This window comes from Eulemur rufifrons, chromosome 29 (assembly GCF_041146395.1).
Source record: "Eulemur rufifrons isolate Redbay chromosome 29, OSU_ERuf_1, whole genome shotgun sequence".
NCBI lineage: Eukaryota > Metazoa > Chordata > Mammalia > Primates > Lemuridae > Eulemur > Eulemur rufifrons.
This window is the reverse complement of record NC_091011.1, coordinates 52,540,588-52,564,800: the sequence shown is the minus strand read 5'-3', so window position 1 is coordinate 52,564,800 and position 24,213 is coordinate 52,540,588. Positions and strand designations below refer to the sequence as shown.

Sequence of the window (24,213 nt, the reverse complement as noted above, 5' to 3'; positions counted from 1 at the left end):
ATAAGCCAAGTATCTGCTGTCTTCAGGAAACTCATCTAACCTGCAAGGATGCATTTAGGCTGAAGATAAAAGGATGGAAATCAATATTCCAAGCAAATGGAACCCAAAAGAAAGCTGGCGTGGCGGTTCTAATCTCCGATAACATAGTTTTTAAATCAACAAAAGTAAAGAAAGACAAAGATGGTTACTATATACTGGTGAAGGGTACAATTCAACAAGAAGACATAACTATACTTAATATATATGCACCCAACCTAGGTGCACCCAGATTCATAAAGCAAACCCTACTTGATCTCAACCAAATGATAGATAACAACACGTTAGTAGCCGGAGATTTTAACACGCCACTGACAGTTCAAGACAGATCTTCCAAACAAAAAATAAACAAAGAAATAGTGGACTTAAATACAACTCTCGATCAAATGGGCCTGACTGATATCTACAGGACATTCTACCCAAAAACCACTGAATATACTTTCTTCTCATCAGCTCATGGGACATTCTCCAAGATTGACCATATCTTAGGTCATAAAGCATGCCTTAAAAAATTTAAAAATATAGAAATTATACCATGCATCTTCTCAGATCACAGTGGAATAAAAGTAACAATGAACCCTAACAGAAATCCTCACTTCTACTCAAAGTCATGGAAGCTAAATAACCTTCTCCTGAACAATCATTTTATAAATGAAGAAATCAAGTCGGAAATCAAAAGATTTTTTGAATTAAATGACAAAGGAGATACAACCTATCAAAATCTGTGGGACACAGCTAAAGCAGTCCTGAGAGGAAAATTTATTTCCATAAATGCTTATACCAAAAAGACAGAAAACTTACAATTAGACAATCTAATGAATAGACTCAAAGTGCTGGAGAAGGAAGAACAGACCGATCCCAAACCCAGCAGAAGGAGAGAAATTATTAAGATTAAATCAGAACTAAATGAAAAGGACAACAATCAAACCATAAGGGAGATTAATAAAACCAAAAGTTGGTTCTTTGAAAAAATAAACAAAATTGACACACCTCTGGCTAGACTAACCAAGAACAGAAAAGAAAAATCTCTTATAACCTCCATCAGGAACACAAAAGGAGCAATCACGACTGATGCCACAGAGATACAGGATACCATATATGAATTCTACAAAAATCTTTATGCACACAAATTAGAAAATCTGGAGGAAATGGACAAATTCCTAGAAACACACAGCCTTCCCAGGCTCAACCAGGAAGAAGTAGAATTCCTAAATAGACCGATATCTAGATCTGAAATCGAAACAGCAATAAAAAACCTTCCCAAAAAGAAAAGCCCTGGACCAGATGGGTTCACACCTGAATTCTACCATACCTACAAAGAAGAACTGGTGCCCATCCTACATAAACTATTCTCCAATATAGAGAAGGATGGGATTCTCCCCAACACTTTTTACCAAGCCAACATAACCCTAATACCAAAACCAGGAAAAGATGCAACTAAAACAGAGAACTATAGACCAATTTCTCTTATGAATATAGATGCAAAAATTCTCAATAAAATTCTAGCAAATCGAATCCAAGTGCTTATCAAAAAAATAATCCATCACGACCAAGTGGGCTTCATCCCAGAGATGCAGGGATGGTTTAACATACGCAAATCTATAAATGTAATTCATCACATAAATAGAAGCAAAAATAAAGACCATATGATACTATCAATAGATGCAGAAAAAGCATTCGACAAAATTCAACACCCTTTTATGATAAGAACACTCAAAAAAATAGGCATAGACGGGGCCTATCTAAAAATGATACAAGCCATATATGACAAACCCACAGCCAACATCATACTGAATGGGGAAAAACTGAAAGCATTCCCACTTCGAACTGGAACCAGACAAGGCTGCCCACTGTCCCCATTACTTTTCAACATAGTATTGGAAGTCCTTGCAAGAGCTATCAGGCAAGAAAGCAGAATCAAGGGAGTCCAAATAGGGACAGAAGAGATCAAACTCTCACTCTTTGCTGATGATATGATGTTATATCTAGAAAACCCCAAGATTTCAACCAAGAGACTCCTGGAATTGATTAATGAATTCAGCAAAGTCTCAGGATACAAAATCAATACACACAAATCAGAGGCATTCATATACGCCAATAACAGTCAAACGGAGAACCAAATTAAGGACTCAATACCCTTCAAAATAGCAACAAAGAAAATAAAATATCTAGGAATATATCTAACTAAGGAAGTAAAGGACCTCTATAGGGAGAACTATGAAACTCTGAGGAAGGAAATCGCAGAACATGTAAATAGGTGGAAAACCATACCATGCTCATGGATCGGTAGAATCAACATTGTTAAAATGTCTATACTGCCCAAAGTTATCTACAGATTCAATGCAATCCCTATTAAACTACCAACATCTTTTTTCACAGACATAGAAAAAATAATTTTACGCTTTGTATGGAATCAGAGAAGACCCCGTTTAGCAAAAGCAATATTAAACAACAAAAACAAAATGGGAGGTATTAATTTGCCAGACTTCAAACTTTACTACAAGGCTGTGGTTCTAAAAACAGCCTGGTACTGGCACAAGTGCCGAGACACAGACCAGTGGAACAGAACAGAAAATCCAAATATAAAACCATCCTCATATAGCCATCTAATCTTTGACAAAGCAGAAAAAAACATACTCTGGGGAAAAGATTCCTTATTTAATAAATGGTGCTGGGAAAACTGGATATCCATATGTAGAAGACTAAAACAGGACACACAGCTCTCACCCCTCACAAAAATCAAATCACGGTGGTTAACAGACTTAAACCTTAGGTCAGAAACTATTAGAATTCTAGAAGAAAATGTAGGTAAGACTCTTACAGACATTGGCCTAGGCAAAGAATTTATGAGGAAGACCCCTAAGGCAATCACAGCAGCAACAAAAATAAATAAATGGGACCTGATCAAATTAAAAAGCTTCTGCACAGCCAAAGAAACAGTCACAAGAGTAAATAGACAACCTACAGAATGGGAAAAAATTTTCGCATACTACACATCAGATAAAGGACTGATAACAAGAATCTATTTAGAACTCAGGAAAATTAGTAAGAAAAAATCGAACAACCCTATCAAAAAGTGGGCAAAGGACATGAATAGAAATTTTTCAAAAGAAGATATAAAAATGGCTAACAAACATATGAAAAAGTGTTCAACATCTCTAATCATCAGGGAAATGCAAATCAAAACCACAATGAGATATCACTTAACTCCAGTGAGAACGGCCTTTATCAAAAAGTCCCAAAACTATACATGTTGGCGTGGGTGTGGAGAGACAGGTACTCTCATACACTGCTGGTGGGACTGTAAACTAGTGCAGCCCCTGTGGAAAGCAATGTGGAGATACCTTAAACAGATTCAAGTAGACCTACCATTCGATCCAGCAATCCCATTACTGGGCATCTACCCAGAAGAACAAAAGTCATTCTATAAAAAAGACACCTGCACCCGAATGTTTATAGCAGCACAATTCACAATCGCAAAAATGTGGAAACAACCCAAATGCCCATCGATTCATGAATGGATTAGCAAAATGTGGTATATGTATACCATGGAATATTACTCAGCTATTAGAAATGATGGCGATATGGCATCTCTTTGGTTCTCCTGGAGTGAGCTGGAACCCATTCTATTAAGTGAAGTATCCCAAGAATGGAAAAACAAGCACCACATGTACTCACCAGCAAACTGGTTTCCCTGAGAGCACATTTGGGATTCACACCAATAGGGTATTGGACAGAGGTCAGGGCTGGGTGGAAGGGATGGGTGTATACCTACTTGATGAGTGCGATGCGCACTGCCTGGGGAATGGACATGTTTGAAGTTCTCTCGGGGGGGGGGGGGATGGGGTGGGGGGAGGGGAGGAGTGCACACCTACATGATGAGAGTGATGTGCACTGTCTAGGAAATGGACACAACTAAAGCTCAGACTCGGGGGGATGGGGAGGCATGGGCAATGTATATAGCCTGATCTTTTGTACCCCCTTGATGAGCTGAAAAACAAACAAAATAAAAAAAAAAAAAAAAAAAAAAAAAAAAAAAAATTGAAGGAGAGATATTAAGCATGTCATTAGAGCTATTGTGGGAATTTTTAAATTTAAATATTTTCCAAAGCCACCCTGAAAAGTTTCTAAAAGAAAAGTATAGAGGACCATCCATTTTTATGTTAATATTCTAGTATCTCTTTTAATGTATGTAATAATAGATAAATTATGTTCAGAGAACCATACATTCTATTGTGATGTCAATAGAATGTCAGATTAGCATGTGCCTAAATAAGAGGCTCTATTTGCCTTGATTTTCTGTGTTTACTCAGAGTGGTGGTGCATCATAGACATGTGAGATGAGATGTTGGAAACAGCACTCTGTCACATGCATAAGTTATCACTCCAAGCCAAAGATCAGTGTGAATTTGTTGACAATATTTAATATGCATGAAGCTCAGATGTATCTGTCACTTAGCTAAATATTTTATAAGCCTTATCTTATCTAAATTTCACAATAACCCTATGAGATGGCTCTATTTACTCTCCTCATTTTCAAGTCAGAAAACTTGGTTATGCAGCATTTTAATACCATGTCAAGGACTACAAAACTAGTTCATGGCAGAACCACAATTTTACCCCAAGTCTATCTGTCTCCTGAACTGGGGGTCTCAAGTACTACATAATAAATGTTATTGGGACAAATGGTTAAAGTCAAACACACCAAAGTCCTTGATTGGTAGTTTTTAATTATGATTAACAGTTTTGAATTAATCAGAAAGTTGTTTTTTTTTGTTTGTTTTTTAACAAAGTCTAGGAATTCCATCAGGAAGTTTTTACAAAACAAAGTTTAAGCAGTTATGTGACTCCATTAGCTTACAGAAAGAAATACTCTGTTAAGCTACAGGCAAGAAGAAACAAGAAAAGCAAGCTCTGAGTTGCTTAAAATGTGCGCTCCGAGAGTTCCTGACAAACTTTCATTATGTTTCTCACCAATGTTAGCAGAAAACGTTTTAATGGGTGAAGCAAAAAGAAAATATCCTGAGGGAATACACTGAAAGAGAATTGTTAAACCTGGAATTAACAAAGGATTTAGAAGTCACCGATGTTTATATATGATCTTCATGGTGAAATTTTAGGTTTTTTTTTTTTTTTTGTCTCTGAATAAAGAAGAACAGAGATAAGCACTCAAAACTCTCATACTAGGCAGACACAATGGAATTATTGAAATTTTAAAATGAAGCAAGGTTGTTCATTTAGAAAACCCACAATTACAATTCAAATTTATACACAGACAGGGTGGTTAAGCTGGCAGTAGGCTCAAGTGTTGAGCCAACTTCAATGTGATTCATGATAAGGATCTAAAAATGCTATTTATTCAGAAATGGTTTAAATCACTATTTTCATGCTTGTACATAGTTTTAAATAACAGCCAGCAGTCATATATCAATGAACTACAATAACGAAAAGCAATATGGAGGGCTCTTAGCAATACATTATTAGGGGAAAAAAGAATACCTCCCTAAATTAAAAACAGCATGATCCCCTTAGAATAAAGTTAAAAGAAGTAAAATTAAGTATATATATTCCATATATATGTATATATATATGTAGATCGATTTGGAATAATTGTTACGCAACATGGGGTAGGAGGTGAGGATGAGTTGGTGACAAGAAACATATTATTTAAAAGATTCTAGATTTTTTTTATGGATGTTGAATTTTCAGGTATTTAATACATAATTTAAAACAAGTAAGTAATGTAAGTTAATAAATAGATACATCAAGATGTGCCGTACATGGACCAAATGACAATAGTCAGTCAGGAACCAGAATTATGAAGTCCTAAATAAATGAATAAGAAAAATAAAACACTGTAGTCAAACAGAAATTTGAAAGTTTCTTCAAGTTTTTGTTTTTTGTTTATTTTTAAACATTGGTAACAAAAGTATTGTACTGTGATTTTTTTTCTCCTTTAAATATAACATCTTGAATTTATGAAGTCTTTGATTCATATTTGAGCTTATGAACTCAAAGTATCCTCTCAGTTTTTTCTTACTGATTCAATTTTTATTGTTATTTTTAATTGTGGTAAAATACACATCACATATAATTTATCATCTTAACCATTTTAATTGTACAATTCAATAATCTTAAGTATATTCACATTGCCATGTGACCCAATCCCCAGAACTTTTTTTTTTTTTAATTCAGGATAATATGGGGGTATAAACATTTTTTCATCTTGTAAAACTGAAATTCTGTACTTGCTGATTCCGAACTATTATAGCGATTTTACAAAGGAAAAATTTATATCATTAGGCTGAAAATAGTACAAAGAATACATATCCAAGATTCATCAATTGGTTAAATCTTTAACTCATTTTATTTGATCTCCAGTCGAGATTAATATTTCTTTGAGTTATGTCAACATGTCAGATCCTGTTCTTCTGCTTTAGATGATGGATTTAATCACATTTTAGAAACAAATTTAGGACACATATTTATAGATTTGTTCAGAGCTTCATATCTTATTGGTATTAATATTATAAAAAAGAAAATAATAGAACTTTTTCATATTTAGTAAAAATGAGTACTAAAGAGGGGAGAGATCATCATAGGCTTTTACTTTTTTCTTTCTAGCCTCAAACCAGGGTATTGGGAGATTGAGTTAAAGTAAATTATGGGATAAAGGATGTCTCCAAAATTGAGTTTGAACATATTCATTGATGCTTCTAAAAGGAAGCAGATATTTAAGGAAGGACAAAATGTAAAATCAATCTTTATATCAATATCATTTTTGAAATCTAAATGAAAGCTTCAAAGTCAGCACTGACAGATACTGTTCATTACTCAATTATTTGTTCATTAGACACATAATTATGAAGGGCCGTCTGTAAGCCAGGCAAGGTGTGGAACTGAGGTGCTCAGATCCGAGTCAGGAAGACAGCTCGGTAAACAGAGTAACTGCATATCCCTGGGAGATAACAGAGTGAGAAGAAACCATACAGGATGCAGCCACTGTGTCCAGGCAGCATTAAGGAGCACTTAGTGCTAAACAAAGTCTTTCCCAGTCTCTACTTTTGATCCATTGTTTTAAATAACCTGCTGTTAATAGTTTCAACTCTAATACAATAGTTTAGTAGTTTCTACTCTAATTTCGTCTTAAGGACTTGACACTAAAATAGCAATTGAACATTTTTCCCTCTTTGTAAAGGAATGCAAATCTCCAAAAGATATATTAATGGTTTAGTTGTACATTTCAGCTATTAATTATAAGTCATATAATTATAATTTGAGTTGTATCATCCTACCTAGTTGATAAAGCAATATACTAATGATAAGTTTCAGAAAACTAGTTTTATTGTGAGCAGGTAAATGCTATAAAAAGATACACAAGCAATGAGAATTTGTTGGACTTCAGAAGCTGATTTTTATAAATCTTCTAATTTCTATTTATATAACAGATTTTTCCCTGAAATATTCTCTCTCTTTTCTTCATTCACTTTCAATACCATAATGTCTAGAATCTGAAAAAAATATAAATTATCCTTGGATAGTTTGTATTATAGCAAAGAGATTCTAAGGTAGTATCACAAAGAAAATTTTACTTCTTAAAGTAACATTCAAACCTTCAAAATAAGGATTTATTGAGATTATATATTGGCTTATTTTGACACAATGCTGTCATGAATTCAGGAAGCACAAACAGAATTACCTTAAATAACAGCAATCTACAAGATATCTGATTGTCTTCCAGACTCTAAACATTTACTTAGAAGAGAATAAGTATCATTGTAGTTGTGCCAATATTTAAAAGATGTCATTTTAATTATGATTTATGGTGGGATTTTCTTTTACAAGCCACCTAGTCATTAGAATAAAGGACTTATTTTTAAAAAATATTCCTTTTGATTCTTAATTGGTAAAGAACTTAAAGAAACAGAATTTTCCTTAGTTCAATCGAAACACAAAAAAGTTTTTAAAATACAACCTTATTTTTACTTAGAGTTGGAAAAAATACATTCAAGTGGCAATTTTGTTATTCAATAAGCTTTTGAAGTGACATATATAATGTACAATACACACATACATACACACACACATATATATATATATATATATATATAAAATAGCATTCCACTTTTTCTATTGTGTGTGTAGGTGGGTAGATGTGGAGGGGGAAAAAGCAAAGAAGAGAGAGAGACAGAGACATATACAGATACATAAAGGGAAAGATAGAGATGTTAACTCTGATTGGGTATAGAATAATATATATTTCATACATAGTCTCTAGTTTCAGCATGGTTTGTACAAAAGTCCAAGAGGTACCTATGATCCTTCAATTATTTCAGTGACCTAATCAGGACACTTTGGGATTGCATCACTATTAGACAGAATTCATACCATACACCTAAAAATACAATGTCCACAATATCTATAAAAGGTCAAACATCTTGATTGCTAGGTAATGTGAACAGTTTTGTGGTAGTGATTATTAGTATTCTTGCTGCTTCCTGAATTTATCACCAATAAATTGCCATATAAATTTTCATACACTTTAGTGTCTTAAAAACACAAGGTATTGACCATATATTAAAAGTTGCAATAAACAGGACATAACAAAGCAAATATCCGTTTCTAAAAGATGCAGTTTTACTATTCCCTTAGGAAGTCACGCACAGATACTGCCCCTTCGCTTATCAAAGAGAGTCATATCAAAAGCAGAGATGCCACTTGCATAATTGTCCTATTTTAATTGGTCTGAAATATTCCTAAACAACACTAGCTCTTTTCTTTCCTTTTTTTTTTTTTTTTTTTTTTGAGACAGAGTCTCACTCTGTTGCCCGGGGTAGAGTGCCATGGCGTCAGCCTAGCTCACAGCAACCTCAAACTCCTGGGCTCAAGCAATTCTTCTGCCTCAGCCTCCCGAGTAGCTGAGACTATAGGCACATGCCACCATGCCCAGCTAAGTTATATATATGTATATGTTTAGCTGTCCATATAATTTCTTTCTATTTTTAGTAGAGATGGGGTCTCGCTCTTGCTCAGGCTGGTCTCGAACTCCTGAGCTCAAACAATCTGCCCACCTCAGACTCCCAGAATGCTAGGATTACAGGCCTGAGCCACCTCGCCCAGCCAACACTAGTTCTTAACTAACCTTGTATCATGTACAGATTTTAAGGCTATCCTTTTGATGGACAGTGATCTTTGGGACCTTAGAGTTTTCATATCAAGCATTATAAATACTTAGAAAGCTCACTGCTGCTTTCTCCACCCACATGCAGGGCAGACATCAGAAATTAAAAGGAAATCTCTGTGGATCCAGATGAACCCAAGAATTCCTCTCAGCTTAATTATCCAAAGTGTAACTACTAATAACTAGTAATTGAGTCATTATTAAACAACTAGAGTTTGCAAACTGGTTTTAATTTAAATGCTAATTCTTATAGATCTTGCTGGTAAAAGATGATGGTGAGAAACAGAAAAATATAAATTTATAAAATTTCTTCACTTGGAAGTGATAATTTATGAATTAACATTGTAAACCAAGTGTGTCTGATAAGCCAGTCCCCATATTCTATAATTTATTGACTGTTAAGTTAGTATCTTTATGTTGCCTTTATAATATTTCACAATTGATTATTTTTAAAGTATTAATCTTTTCATATTACACCTGGAAGTTTCAAAATTTATCCTCTAAAAAATTTGTGTGTGTGTGTGTGTATATATATATGTGTGTGTGTGTGTGTGTGTGCGTGTGTGTGTATATATTTCTTTTAGAGTTAAAGAATATGGAGTACCAGTATGGAAAGAGATTATTTTAATAAAATAAAAATTTTCTCCAGTGCCTCCTTACTTATGCTCGGATGTCACAAAGTTACATTTTAAACACATTTTATGGCCGGGCGCGGTGGCTCACGCCTGTAATCCTAGCACTCTGGGAGGCCGAGGTGGGCGGATCGTTTGAGCTCAGGAGTTTGAGACCAGCCTGAGCAAGAGCGAGACTCCACCTCTACTAAAAATAGAAAGAAATTATATGGACAGCTAAAAATATATAAAAAAAATTAGCCGGGCATGGTGGCGCATGCCTGTAGTCCCAGCTACTCGGGAGGCTGAGACAGGAGGATCGCTTGAGCTCAGGAGTTTGAGGTTGCTGTGAGCTAGGCTGACGCCACGGCACTCACTCTAGCCTGGGCAACAGAGTGAGACTCTGTCTCAAAAAAAATAAATAAATAAAAAAAAAATAAACACATTTTAAAAGAGATTTAATAACAATTTACTTATAAAAATATAGTGGAAGCTGCACGAATTTAAAAATACAACCCATGATCTAGTTATCTTATATTGATTTCATTTGCTTATCTCTATTCAAAATCCAAAACCATTTTTTGTTTACCTGTTTTTTGAAGCAATTTTACTTCACTTTGAAAAAAATATTCAGGAGGAACTCACAAATAAAATGCTACAATGTCCCTAACAAGTATTGTTTCAGTCACAATTTATATAATTCATTACCAGTTATCATTTAGTAAGGTGAAAATGTCAGACAATTTATTTTTAATTATTTAACGTTAGGCAAGTTACAGAAACATTCAAATAATGATAAGACCTTATAACAACATCCGAAGGAAATTCTAATTATATCTACTCTTTGTTTCATCTTTAGAGAAGCAAGTTAATTGACTCAAGTTAGCAAGTGCAAGGTCAGTCAAATTCCCTTTGGCCTAATTCGGTGATGTCAAAACAACTGAGTGAGACACACAAGAGGAAGCTTCAACTTGTTCATAAAACCTAATTAAAGACAAAAATTCAGAACCCTAGAGATAGTGGCCATCTCTATCAAAGAACAGGATACAAGTTTTTGAATGGTTGTAAAGAAATTGGAAAAAAAAATATCACTCTAAATGCTATATGGTACAAGGATTTGAACTCTAAAGGAACAATGGCCAGTCTGGGTTTCAAGGACAGGGAGAGGCAAGAGATCTGAGCTTGAAGAATGAGGTATTGTAAAATAAGGACAGGAGCAACAAATGGAAAGCTTCCATAATTGGAAATGGCCTAGATGGAAATTGTTACAGAAGGGAAGTTTAAGTTCTCAAAGAATAAATTTCTTTTTAGATTAACATAGAAGGACAGGGCTACAAGTTTTCCAAGAAAATCTCCTTCAATACAGCAGACAAAGTTCCAAGCATAGAGTCTAACGTGCTTTTCCCCACAATCTGCCTATGTAGCCTCCTTTATGAAGCCGTGGGTAATAACTGTCTCCCTCTTCTTTTTCCAGACTCAGCTCAAAAGCCTCTTTTGCATTTTAGCCTTCTTCCACCCAACTTCTCTGTCTTCTATTATACTTGTGCTTATCACATCCATCTGGAACTTTCTTTTTTGCAAGTAGATTTAGTTTGGGACCTTTTTCTAGCTGTAAAGATCAATGAAATGCAGTGGAATTAGAAGATGTGAGTCTGAGTCCCTGCTACACCACTCGTTGGTTTGTGACTTTAGGTAGCTGCGAGTCTCAGTGGCCCAGCCTTAAAACACAGATCATCACGTGTACCAAGTCAATACCCATTTGAACAAAACTTACAGTAACATTTATTGAGCTGTTACTATATGTCGACATTAGATGCTCTTTCAAATATTATGTCATTATTATCCTTCAGGTAGAGCTTGCTTTACTTGAAATATATCTGACCTCTTCTGAATGATCCTTTCTTATAAATAGTGTCAATTTTATTATCATCTCCCCAAAAAGGCTTTCTCTGATAACCAATCTGAAGTGGTTTTGCAGGAATACTACCCCATCTTAAAAATAACATGTAACAATAAATGATATTTTATGTGTTTCTGTTTCTTCTTCTCTATCAACCCCCTCCCCCCAAATTAGAGGCACTGTGAGAACAGAGTCCTAAACTGTTTTATTCCCCACTATATTCCCAGCATCTAAAAGAGTTGCAGGAGTATAGCAGAGCCTCAACAGTCACGCATTGCATGAAAGAGATAGAAATGCGAATATACCATACAAATTAAATTCTAAGAATTATACTAATGAGTCAGTAATTTAGACCTGGTAGTCCAGTCATTCTTGTGGATGGATTTCAAATTTTTGAAATCAATACTGTTCATAGCCTCCATGATATACTTAAAGGAGTTTATGACTCACTGAAGTTTAGTGATTACTGACGTCCAGTATCAAGGGACATTGCTGCTGCTTCCTACATTTTGTAGCAGCTGACACAGTACCATATACATAGTGAGCACTCAATAATTGTTTATTGAAAAGTGACCTACAGAGAGTTTCCCTTAGAACTAGAGACAAAGAAGTAGTTCTTGTCAGATTCTGGCAGGAGTCTGAGCAGTCTGACAACATCCTGACCGTCCATTACAGTGACCAGATGGGACTTGCACATCAGCACCCAGGCTGAGAAGCCAGCACATCCATGAAGGAGTTGATTGTTTTACCTCTGTGATTACTAGACAGCATGTGCTTGGCAGGCAATAGGAACAGATTAATCACCATGAAACTAAGCAGGGTGCCTTATACCAAAAGTTAATTTATTAGATTGTCCACATGGTATTCAACTGCTTATATTTTCTTAATTTCAAGTATTAAATAAAAATAAAAAGGATCATAATTTTTTATCAATAACTTGATTTTAAATGAGAGGTTATTTATTCTGATTCTTATTCCTCTAAATAATAGACTTACGGGCTAGAACATTAAACAGAAATGTCTTATTCAGCCATAGAGCAAGTTAATAGAAATGGAATCAGAAGGTCATTCTGCTTTATGAAAGTATTTCTGCTTATACTCAAAATAAAACAAGCAAGTGCAGAATCCTCATGTATGAAAACATTCTTGTTTTAGACTTCCTTAAAGGAAAGGAAATAACAAAGCCCTTTTCATGTTAGGCAAAGAAATGTGTTTAAATATTCAATTGAAAATTATTATATTTAAAAGTACAAATTCATTTAGCTTAGTTCTTTTCACAATGTAAAGCCTCAGAAATAAAGCCATTTGGTGAATTTCAAGTAATCTGTAGTTTTATAATTACATACCCAATTTTCATGTTAAATACACAGAAATATAATATAAAAATTGCATTACTATTGATAGGTGGAAGGAAAAAACCTCTTATTTATATTAATAAATCCAAAATTATTTCACATTCTGATTTAAAATACAATCTTAGAGTGTCCAAATTCTAGCTTAAGTAGTTTAGCTTTAAGTTTTACTCAATGTTTAATTATGATTACTCTCTGGTTTAATAACCAAAACAGTAAAGTTTTAAATAGATATGGGGACCTAAATGCTATTTTAGCAAGGTGAAATGAAATTATCTCAGGTCATTCAATGAAAATATTCAGTTGTTTTAGGTAGGTGATGAAATTCATATATTGTGTTGATAAATTATTTTCTCATTTTTAAACCCGTAAAAATGTTCCTTTTTATCCAGAAGTATATTTAATGATTTTTACACTAAACACTTTTTTTAAAGATAAGTATTTTTTCATCAAAAACAAATGCAAAGTGCTTTAAACCGTAACTATTTAAATATGATACTGATTTTTCCCCTCAACACTCTAAGGAGAGGTTTAGGTAACAGGTTTATCTGGGACCTAGTTAAAGGGCATCTTCACTTTTGACTTCTAATATAGCAATTCTTTGAACATTTTGTACATAACACTTAATTTCCATATGTATTACTTTGAAGTGAAAAGATATTTAAAATTAATTGAATAAAAAAGAATAATATGATTAAGTATTGTCTCAAAATAAAAGGAAACTATTTGAAAATTGTTTAAAAATGGGCCAAGGAATGCTCTCTATATTATGTTTTATCTGGATTCTTTGTTATAGGTTAGCTTTGCTGGAACCCATCAGAAATACTACTGAAAAGCATGGCAAACAAAGTGTAAATCAGAAATTGTTTGGATTAACGCTATTAATATCCCAAAGGTAAATAATATGAATAAGAGTATTAACATTCTTCATTTGTTTACTTCTATGATCCTAATGTGAATACTTCAAGAATGATATACAATGAGCTCGCCCAAGATATTTGTAGGTAAAACAACATTCTTTTGAGATCTTATTTTATGGCTTTGATAGTACAGCAGAATTTTAAAAGAGAAATTTAAACTGAAGCAAAAAATTCAGTGATAGCTAAAGATGCAAAAACTTTCAAAGTAGGTGGACAAGAATCATTTGGACTCGTTTAGCCATATCTAAGCTATAAAACAGTTGGAAACTGGAGATTAGAAAGTTGTTTCTTCCCCTTCAGAAAAATTTTAATGTCTTCTGAGACAGCTGTATCATGACTCCTACAACCCCCAGAAGTAAAGAGCAGGTACAAAGGCTTCGATGGAAACTCAAGAAGCACTTGCCCTGGATCATGCTTTTTGTGGGACATTGTAGATGGTGATATCTAAAGGGTGAGAGATTGACAAGCAGCAATGAAAAAAGACAACAGGCTTAATGTCTAAATTGGTATCAGTCTGCACTTCCAGAGTGTGTCCAGGAAAAAGTACATAATGGCTTTCCACATAACAGATGTGAGCCATGCTCAAAAATGGGATGTCATGAGGTCATCTTAGGTCCTGTTAAAGAAAGTTCAGTAAAAAGACTTAAGAAGCTAACACCTGGTGCTACTGCAATCTGTCTCAGGATAAAAAATGAGACCATACCAGTCAGAGGAGAAATGCAGTCACCCTTATCCAAAGAACTGCAAGGGAAAGAACTCCAGAAAGGGGAAATTCCAAAAACTCACAAAGTTGCCCATAAAAGAAAAGTCAACTTTAAATGTCTAATAAGGCCAGGAAGTTGAGAAGTGATACCCCCTGACAATGTCAGTAGAGAAGACACTTCTCTAAACTCCTCATCTTTCTTCCCTATTTTTTTCTGATTTGACTCTGCAGGGATAATATAGTGTGTTTAACAAGCTTAGGGGAAAGAAAGCACTAGGAGGGGGGGTCAACAGAGAAGCCACCTGTGAGCATGTCCCTATGGCAGGCCCCTCCCTTACATGGCACACCCAAGCAGAGACAGGCAGAGGGGGAAGTAGTTCCATTTTAAATGAAGTGGAAAATTTTATAACATTAGATTTGCATTTTAATTTCTAGACAGCAATTGTCTGCACTACCTAAATGACCTTGAAAGCCATGGGTCCTGCTAGAGTTATCAAACAGGCCCAGGAGAAGAACTAGTCCCACAGGACAGATTGAAAGGGATTATAGAAGGTAAAATAAAGTTGTACTATTATACTCCATGAGTTCACATGCCAGTTACTGTTAGATTTGCAGATAAAATAAATAATAATTGTGGTCTCAGAGAAAGCTTATATCATATTACTCGACTTGCCTGCCTTTACAACCCATTTGGAAAAAAAAAGGAAGTTATTTAATTTAATTAAGTCCTATTTATTTATTTTTGTTGTTGCCAAATTTGCCTTTGGGGTCTTAGTCATAAATTCTTTGCCTAGACTGATGTCTAAAAGAGTTTTTTCCTACGTATTCTTCTAGAATTTTTATGGTTTCATGCCTTACAGTTAAGTCTTTAATCCATCTTAAATTAATTTTTGTATATGGCACGAGATAGTGGTCCTGATTCATTCTTCTGTATTTGGCTATCCAGTTTACCCAGCACCATTTATTGAATAGGGCTTCCTTTCTCCAGGTTATGTTGTTGTCTGCTCTGTTGAAGATCAGTGGTTGCAGGTATATGGTTTTATCTCTTGGTTCTCTATTCTGTTCCATTGGTCTACATCACTTTTATACCGGTGGCATGCTGTTTTGGTTACTATAGCCTTGTAGTATAACTTTAAGACATCTAATGTGGTGCCTCCAGATTTGCTCCAGATTTTTACTTATGACCACTTTGGCTATTTGGACTCTTTTTTGGTTTCAAATGCAGCTAAGGATTATTGTTTTCTAGATCTGTGACATATGATGCTGGTATTTTGATGGGGATTGCATTGAATCTATAAATCATTTTTGGCAATATGGACATTTTAACAATGTTGATTCTACCAATCCATGAGCAGGGGATGTTGTTCCATTTGTTTATGTTATCTGTGATTTCTTTCATCAGTGTTTTGTAGTTCTCCTTGTAGAGATCTTTTACCTCTTTTATTAAGTATAGTCTAAGGTGTTTTATTTTTTTGTAGCTATTGTGAATGGTATTGAGTCCTTGATTTGACTCTCCACTTGACTATTATTAGTACATAGAAATGCTGATTTGTGTACATTGATTTTATAACCTGAGACTTTGCTGAATTTATTTATCAATTCCAGGAGTCTTTTGGTGGAGACTTTAGGGTTCTCTAGATTCAAGATCATGTTGTTAACAAGCAGGGATAATTTGACCTCATCTTTCTTGATTTGGATGTCCTATGTTTCTTTCTCATGTCTGATTGCTCTGGCTAGAACTTCCAATATTATGTTGAATAGAAGTGGTGACAGTGGGCACCTTTGTCTTATACCAGTTCTTAGGGGGAATGCTTTAAACTTTTCTCCATTCTATATGATGTTGGCTGTGGGTTTGTCATATATGGACTTTATAAGTTTGAGTTATGTTCCTTCTATGCCTAGTTTGTTGAGGGTTTTTATCATGAATGCATGCTGGATTTTATTGAATGCTTTTTCTGCATCTATTGAGATGATCATACAGTTTTTGTTTTTGTTTATGTTTATGTGGCAAATCACAATTATTGATTTGCACAAAAACTTCTGCACAGCAAAGGAAATAATCAACAGTGTGAATAGGCAACCTGCTAAATGGGAGAAAATATTCACAAAGCATACATTTAACAGAGGACTAAAATGCAGAATATTCAAAGAACTCAAACAAATCAGCAAGAAACAAAAACAAACGACCCCATCAAAATTTGGGTAAAAGACATGAACAGAAATTTTTCAAAACAAGACAGTCAAATGGCCAACAAACATATGAGAAAATGCTCACCATCACTAATCATCAGGGAAATTAAAATTAAAAATACAATGAGATATCACTTTACCCCTATCACAATGGCCATTATTAAAAAGAAAAAAAAAAAAACAAACTAATAGGTGCTGGCATGAATGCAGAGAGAAAAGAATGCTTATACATTATTGGTGTGGCTGCAAATTAGTACAGTCTCTATGGAAAACAGTATGGAGATTCCTCAAAGTAATAAATGTAGACCTACCATTTGATCTAGCAATACCTCTGCTTGGTATCTACCCAAAGGAAATGAAGTCATTTTATGAAAAAGACACCTGCACTCGAACGTTTATCACAGCACAATTCACAATTGCAAAGATGTGGAATTAACCTAAGTGCTCTTCAATTCATGAGTGAATAAAGAAAATGTGGTATGTATATACCATGGAGTACTACTCAGCCATAAAAAGGAGTGAAATATGTCATTTGCAGCAACTTAGATGGAAGCAGAGACCATTATCCAAGGTGAAGTATCTCAGGAATGGAAAACCAAACACCATATATTTTCACTAATAAGTGGGTGCTAATAGATGTGTATACACAGGCATAAAGCAATATAAAGGACATGAGAAACCAAGAAGCAGCGAGGGGGGAGAAAAGGGGTGTAGGATAAAAAGTTACTGATTGGGTACAATGAACAATATCGGGTGATGGGCACACCAAAAGCCCCTACTTAAGCATTATACAAGATATCTATGTAACAAAAACACTTGTACCCCCTTAATTAATATTTTGAAATAAAAAAAAAAGACAGGAAGGAAGAAAAGAAGGAAGGGAGAACATCAATAAACAAATGCTTAATAACATGGATACAAAAGCAGTACTCAGTTTAATAAATCATTCTCTTTGTGACTTGTTGCTTGTGTCTTGGTTTGAAGACTCATTTCACCCATGTAGGTTTGAACTGCTTCCAAAATAAGTAGCATTTTCAGATGGAAGGATCCCAACAATTCATTAAGTCAGAAATCCAACTAAGTAACATAACTAAACAGAACGTATTGGATATTATTTTTACTGTCAACTATGACTCCATTAAAAAAAGAGAGAGAAAGAAAGAGAGAGACTTTTAGTTTGTATATATTACTCCTGAAGTTTACATAGAAAGGGCTCTGGATTTTATGAATTATTGCCAAGACTACTTAAGTCTGGCTGTGGTAGAGAATGTTCACTTATAGTCAAAGTGACAGCTACTATGTAGTTTAGAATCATGTGTTTAGAAATCATAGGTTCTTAAACCATATTGTACAAATGTCAAACATTTGCATTATTATAATGCCTACACTGAACAGGTGTCTAACACATCACTTATAAAATGAATGATAAATAGATATAAATGTCCATTCACAGTTAGCCACCTTTCTCAAAGACTTTTAGAGTTCTTCTTTTAGGTACTTCCTCAGACTGGAGAGATGGGGTAGGATATTCAGGGATAGGGCAGGAAAATCCAGATCCATTAATTGGAACTTTGAGAAATCTACACATAGAAGAGAAAAAAAAGACTTTCTTCTGCTCCAATTCTCAAACGTGTTTTTCCCCATCCTAACTGAACAACAAGGAAACAATAAACCACAAGTTCCAAATTTAGATGCAAATTATTTTATATTAACCAATTAATACCAATACAAATTTTACTCATCCATCTTGAACTAGTTCAAAGCCATACAAAGCATGTTATTGTTTTCCCCTCATTGGATTTCTAACATATGTGAGGAATTATTTTGGACATTTTAACATATTCTGACTTGTCTTGTAATTATGTTAGGCCTTGTTTCCCTAATTAGGGTATGAACAATGACAAGATGTGAGTTTTATATTCTATTATAATATTCTTAGTGCCAGTAGTAGACACTCAATGGATTTTTGTTGAAAAAGTGAAAAAGAAATAATAACATACAAAGACAAAAGTAAAAAATTACTTAAAGTGCAATCTTATAAAATATCCCGTTTTACTTTTATAATACATATCATTGGTTTCAACCTCAGAAACTGAAAAACCAAATCAATAAAGGCAGCATTATTTTTTATATAATTCTGCTAAGAAATATATTCAACGATGCTTAAGTCATATGTAGTTATTTGATTTTTTAAAAAATATTTTCTCTGTACATTAAACATTTAGTGGATAATGCTAAATATTATGACTAAAGAACAATGATGCATACTTTAATTCTTTGAACTAAATGAAAAACTACCCTTTCATAGAAATGTCACCCTCCCAAAAGTAGCAATATTAAAAGGAAAAAACTTATACAGTCTCACCAAATCGAAGAGATCTGCAGCAGACTAGATTTCATAAAGCTTAGATTAAATTAACCATCAGAGAGAACTTCTGCAGAATCAAATTAACTTTTACATAAGCAAGAGAAGTATTTGTAAAGGTCAGCAGATTTTCCAATTTTTACCATGAAATACATTATTTTGAGGATGTTTTTACTGACAATAAATACTTTCTAAGGCTATCTCCTGAAAGAAAAATAAATTCTTCCATACAATTTCCTTGTAGAACTAACTAATCTTTATAAATATTTCCAAATAGGCAAATATATTAATACTCTTCTTTTTGATGGGTTGAGAAAACTTTTATGTTTTCCTTGGGCTACATATGCTAAACTGAAAAAAAAAAATCAGTCCTCTAAGTAAATTACTTTTAAAGAAAGATTGTTTTCTACTCCCTGTCTGTAAGTGTAGTGATCAATCTGATTACTTCCTGAACATTCCTTCCACTTGAAATGACTGATACAAGCAAATCATAGTTACCCTACCCCTCTTACAGGTTTGGGAATTGGTTGAGGCATTTCTGGCCAATGAAATGTAAGGGAGGGTTCTGCAAAAGTTTTTCTTACTTTTATGAAAGAGACATAACAAGTGATTATTTTTTTCCCTTTACATTTCTTTGGACGTGAGCCATGAAAACTCTTGCAGCCATCTTGCTACCAACCGAAGGATAATGCCAACACCAAGAATGGCAGACAAAGGCAAAAAGAACTGGGTCCTCTATAACATCGTTAGGCAGATGATATTTTCATCTCTGTAGCCACTCCAACTCTGGACATTATTCTTGTTGCATGATATAATAAATAAGATAGGTGTCTTTTATACTAAGCTGACAGCATGCTAATTGGTAAGAGTAATATAGTGCTATCTCACTCAAAAGAGGAAAACTAACAAAATCACCAATTAAAAAAATTAAAGAAACACACTATTTAGTGTCTTTTATGTGTAAGATACTGTGCTATGTGCTAAAGGAGAATCAGAAATACAAGAAAAATTATCCCCTTATTCAAGGAACATATCATGTGAATGAGGATATATTGACACAAATGAATAATGATAATGTTATCAGCTAGGGCATCTGACATTGGCATAAATATATAAAATGCTCCGGTAAACACAAAAAAATTGTTAAGTCTCCTCAGGGTCAGATGGAGCCTTGGAAAGCAAAAGGTGACAAGAGTAAACTTACATAAATGCCTTCAAGAATGAGGAATGAGATGAGCAAGAAAGTAAAATCCCAGGAAGCTTTAAGAAAGGAACAGAATTTGAAAGTAAATTATTTATTTTGGAAAAAATTAACTGGATAATTTGTAAAGTAAAGTAAAGTAAAGAAGAAAGAGAGGGATGGGGGAAAGGGAAGCAGAAAATAGAGTACAAGCGAGGGAACAGTGAAGAACAGATAAAAGTGAGATTGTAAACATAGACTAGAAATGGGCTGGGAAGAGCCTTAGGACTCAACGCTAAGAAGCCTGGAGTTTATTCAAGTTCCTAGGAAAAATTGCCAGAGTTGTCTAAGGGAGAGATACATAATCAGACTTTTAATTTTTTAAAGATAAGTCTGATGGTTGTGGTGAATGGATTAGAAAGGAGAAAAAGATAAACTCAGTTGAATTATGGTATTATCACTCATGCTAGAAAAATACATTGAAACGTTTGCCATGTTATCAGTTTGGCCTGACAGCTGAGCCTTTTGCTGGGATTGGATCACAGGTTAAGTCTCCCTTTGCCTAATCCTATTTCTTAGCTTTCCCTCCCACAGAGTAGATCCCAAGAACATTCCCTTAGAATAAATATTCCACAAGCTAGTCTTCATCTCGGAGTTGGCTTCTGAGGGAACTCAACCTACAACACAAGTGTTGAAAGTCACCGTACAGCTCAGATCCATCTTCTTCCCTCAAAATGTGATCCCTTCTGGCTGGTTCTGATTGCTGCATTTTGATCTAGTGCTGGAGAAAGGGAATGTCAAATCAATGTGCATTTTCAGTCCAGAACCTGTCCCAGAAAGGAGTCCACAGGGTATTTCCCAACTCAAGAGAGGCGTTATAGACCAACTTTGGAAAAGTCTAGTTAAATCGTGAAGTGATATGTACTTGCAATGTGCAATTACACTTGCCATTGTCTAAAAAGTCCCTATAAAAACAGTCCTTCCCCTCAACGTAAAAGGAAAAAAAAAGAGAAAAACAAGACCAGACCAGAATCTCATCCCTCTTATCTAGGAGCCAGAGAGCTACAAACAAACAAACAAACAAACAACAACAAAATAAAAACAAAAATAAAAAAAAACAAAAAACCAAAAAACAAAACTTGTCTGCTTAATTTTTATTTTCTAGAAAGTGGAAATGTTTCCAAAAAATTTAATTTTGACTGTCTTCTGTAGTCATTTGTCAAATTATTAAACATATACCTGCACCATTCACTGTACTAGACTCAAAATCTAGTCTGAACAAGAGTAAATATAATAAGAAAGGTGTTATTAAATAATTATTACCTAACTCATTTTGTAAATGATTTTCCTATAATTTCTGGTGATTCCACAATAAATGCCCATGGCAGAGATGAATGATAAGATAGGCACAGCAGTGTTTGTACAAAAACTCCAAGTACACATATATCCTCAATTTTGCTTACTTCAATTAAGTATTTTCTAACAGATTTTTTTTTTAATTTCCAAGGGAACATAATTCCCAACCAGTCACTCATAACTCTATTATGCATTGTAGATTGCTTTAACTCTAAAGAGTACAAAGGACACCCTTCAGCCCCTCAGAGTCCCCACACGTGTGGTTTTCTCCACAGAGGAATTTGGATCTTTGCCGAAGGGCACTGAGCCAACGCAAACCCCGTAGGTCTAAACACTGCTAAAGTACTACATCTTGACACTTACTTGCTACTGTGGAGTACCTTTTAGCACTGGAGTGATTTATATAAATTGGAATGGTGGATACCTACATAAACATAAATTGTTACTTTTGCATACATAATCCTCTTATCAATTATCCATTTTATAGAGATATAAAAAATATCAGTTATGTAGAAAGTATCTAACTTTATAATGTATTCAAATAACCATTTATTTCAATAACATCATAAGAGAAATTGGTATTGCATAAACATTTACTTTATTACATATTAGCACATTTCAAGCATGGAATATGGCCAAAGAGAGATTTGCTTAAAATAGTCAAAGAAGGAAGTTATTCTATCAGCATTTATTTTAAGCAATGATCTAATACATTCAGTTCAGATAAATAGACTTTTTCTTCCAATCCCTGAAGGCAGAGAACAGAACATGAACAAATTCCCTTAAAAGTATGAATTGCTTTTTGCAGTTATATTAAAACTGAGACATATTTGGGAAAATACCTTTTATACTATGTAGTATCTCTTAAAGGGAAACTGCAAAGATTAACATTTTTCTTTGGCCTCTTTCATAAGAACTGTCATTCTCTACTAAGATATTTACTGACAATTGAGATATTACTTGATAACATCGATTGCCTCTCCTAGAATATGAGTACTTTAAAAGAAATTCCTGAAGAAAAAAAATACAGCCTTAAGAAAAAATGCAGTGGAGCTACAATGTTAGAATGGAGGGCAAACTTTTCAAATTCTAGTACCTAATCAACTGGTTATACTGTCTTACTCAACAATATCCAGGCTATAGGATAACTTTATTTTTTTAAAAGATAATCTTATGGGTTTCTAAGTGTGAAATTGAGAACAACTACTGGCAATATTTTAGCCCTCACTTTTTTCTTCTAGAAACACAGATTACATGAAATGCATGCAAATACATTCGCATTCAACGATTATTTCCTTATCAAGTCTAAATATTCATAAGAAATGACTCCTTTTCTTTGGTGGGACTTAAAAAAGTATAGAAGAACTACTTAAAAATTGAATGATTAAAAAGCAAAAACTATTGTTGAAATACAGGGATTAATTTAGCAATATTAACACACCTGAAGATAAATATTTTGCCTATGCAGACTAAAGCTCTTGGAACAAGTAACACTCATAACTGAGCATCTGATATTTGGTTATTAAATACATCTCATGATTAAAGGGTTAAGTTAAATTTGTCATTATAGATGAATGCTATATAAAGTTTCAAGGTCTTAGAATGACCTGTACACAGCTCTTTTTTGAATAGGAAGAACTCAATATTGGGAACTATTGACCTGAAGCTATTGGAATAGCTCCTCATGTTTCTTTTGCAATGCTTCTGAAAAAGATAGTTAAAAAATAACAATAGAAGATGCCTCATAGATCCAGGTAGGACATATATTATGACTTCTCTTCAATCACTCAATCACTGCCAATCTTAGTATCTATGTCTGCTTGCATAGACATTGATATTTGCTAAAGTACTAGATAATAATAATTGATAAAATCTAAAGTGTGGCACTCTTTCCTCTGGGTTTCACACTGCTATTTGTAAATGTAGGGAAAAGTAGCAACTGTTTTTTGGATTTTAAACAACTGGTATATATTTCTTTTTAGTGGTAATATTGTTCTTACAGAGCCCATTGTGGGGCATTATTAATCTCTAGCTGAGAGTGATTGGGCCATAAAAGAAATCTGTTCAGATGTGAAATAAGAGTGTGGAGAAAACTGTATGAGCAGTATGATATTAAAACATCACCACAGTCAAACTGTCAGTTGAAGGTATGGTTAATTGTTAATTGAAAGTTAATAAAATTTTAATTTTACAACAATTACTATATTTATAAATGTTTATTCTTGCTGAATAAGTCACTTGTCATTTGTTCAGTTCAAAACTCTGCATTTCTGTTGTACAACCTAGTACATATTTACTAATTTTTGAAGTTTTTCATTTATACTTTCAAAGCTTTTAATATTAATATTACACTCACTCTTAATAAAGAACATGCATATGTACTTAAATCCATAAAAATCTAAAATGTATATGAGGCAAT

General features: G+C 34.0%; 1 protein-coding gene across 2 annotated transcripts in view; it reads right to left on the bottom strand.

The window, feature by feature from the left end:
• Positions 1-24,213, bottom strand: part of SEMA3D (semaphorin 3D) — a 202,284-nt gene that overhangs the window by 87,105 nt on the left and 90,966 nt on the right. The gene's annotated exons all lie outside the window — the stretch shown is intronic.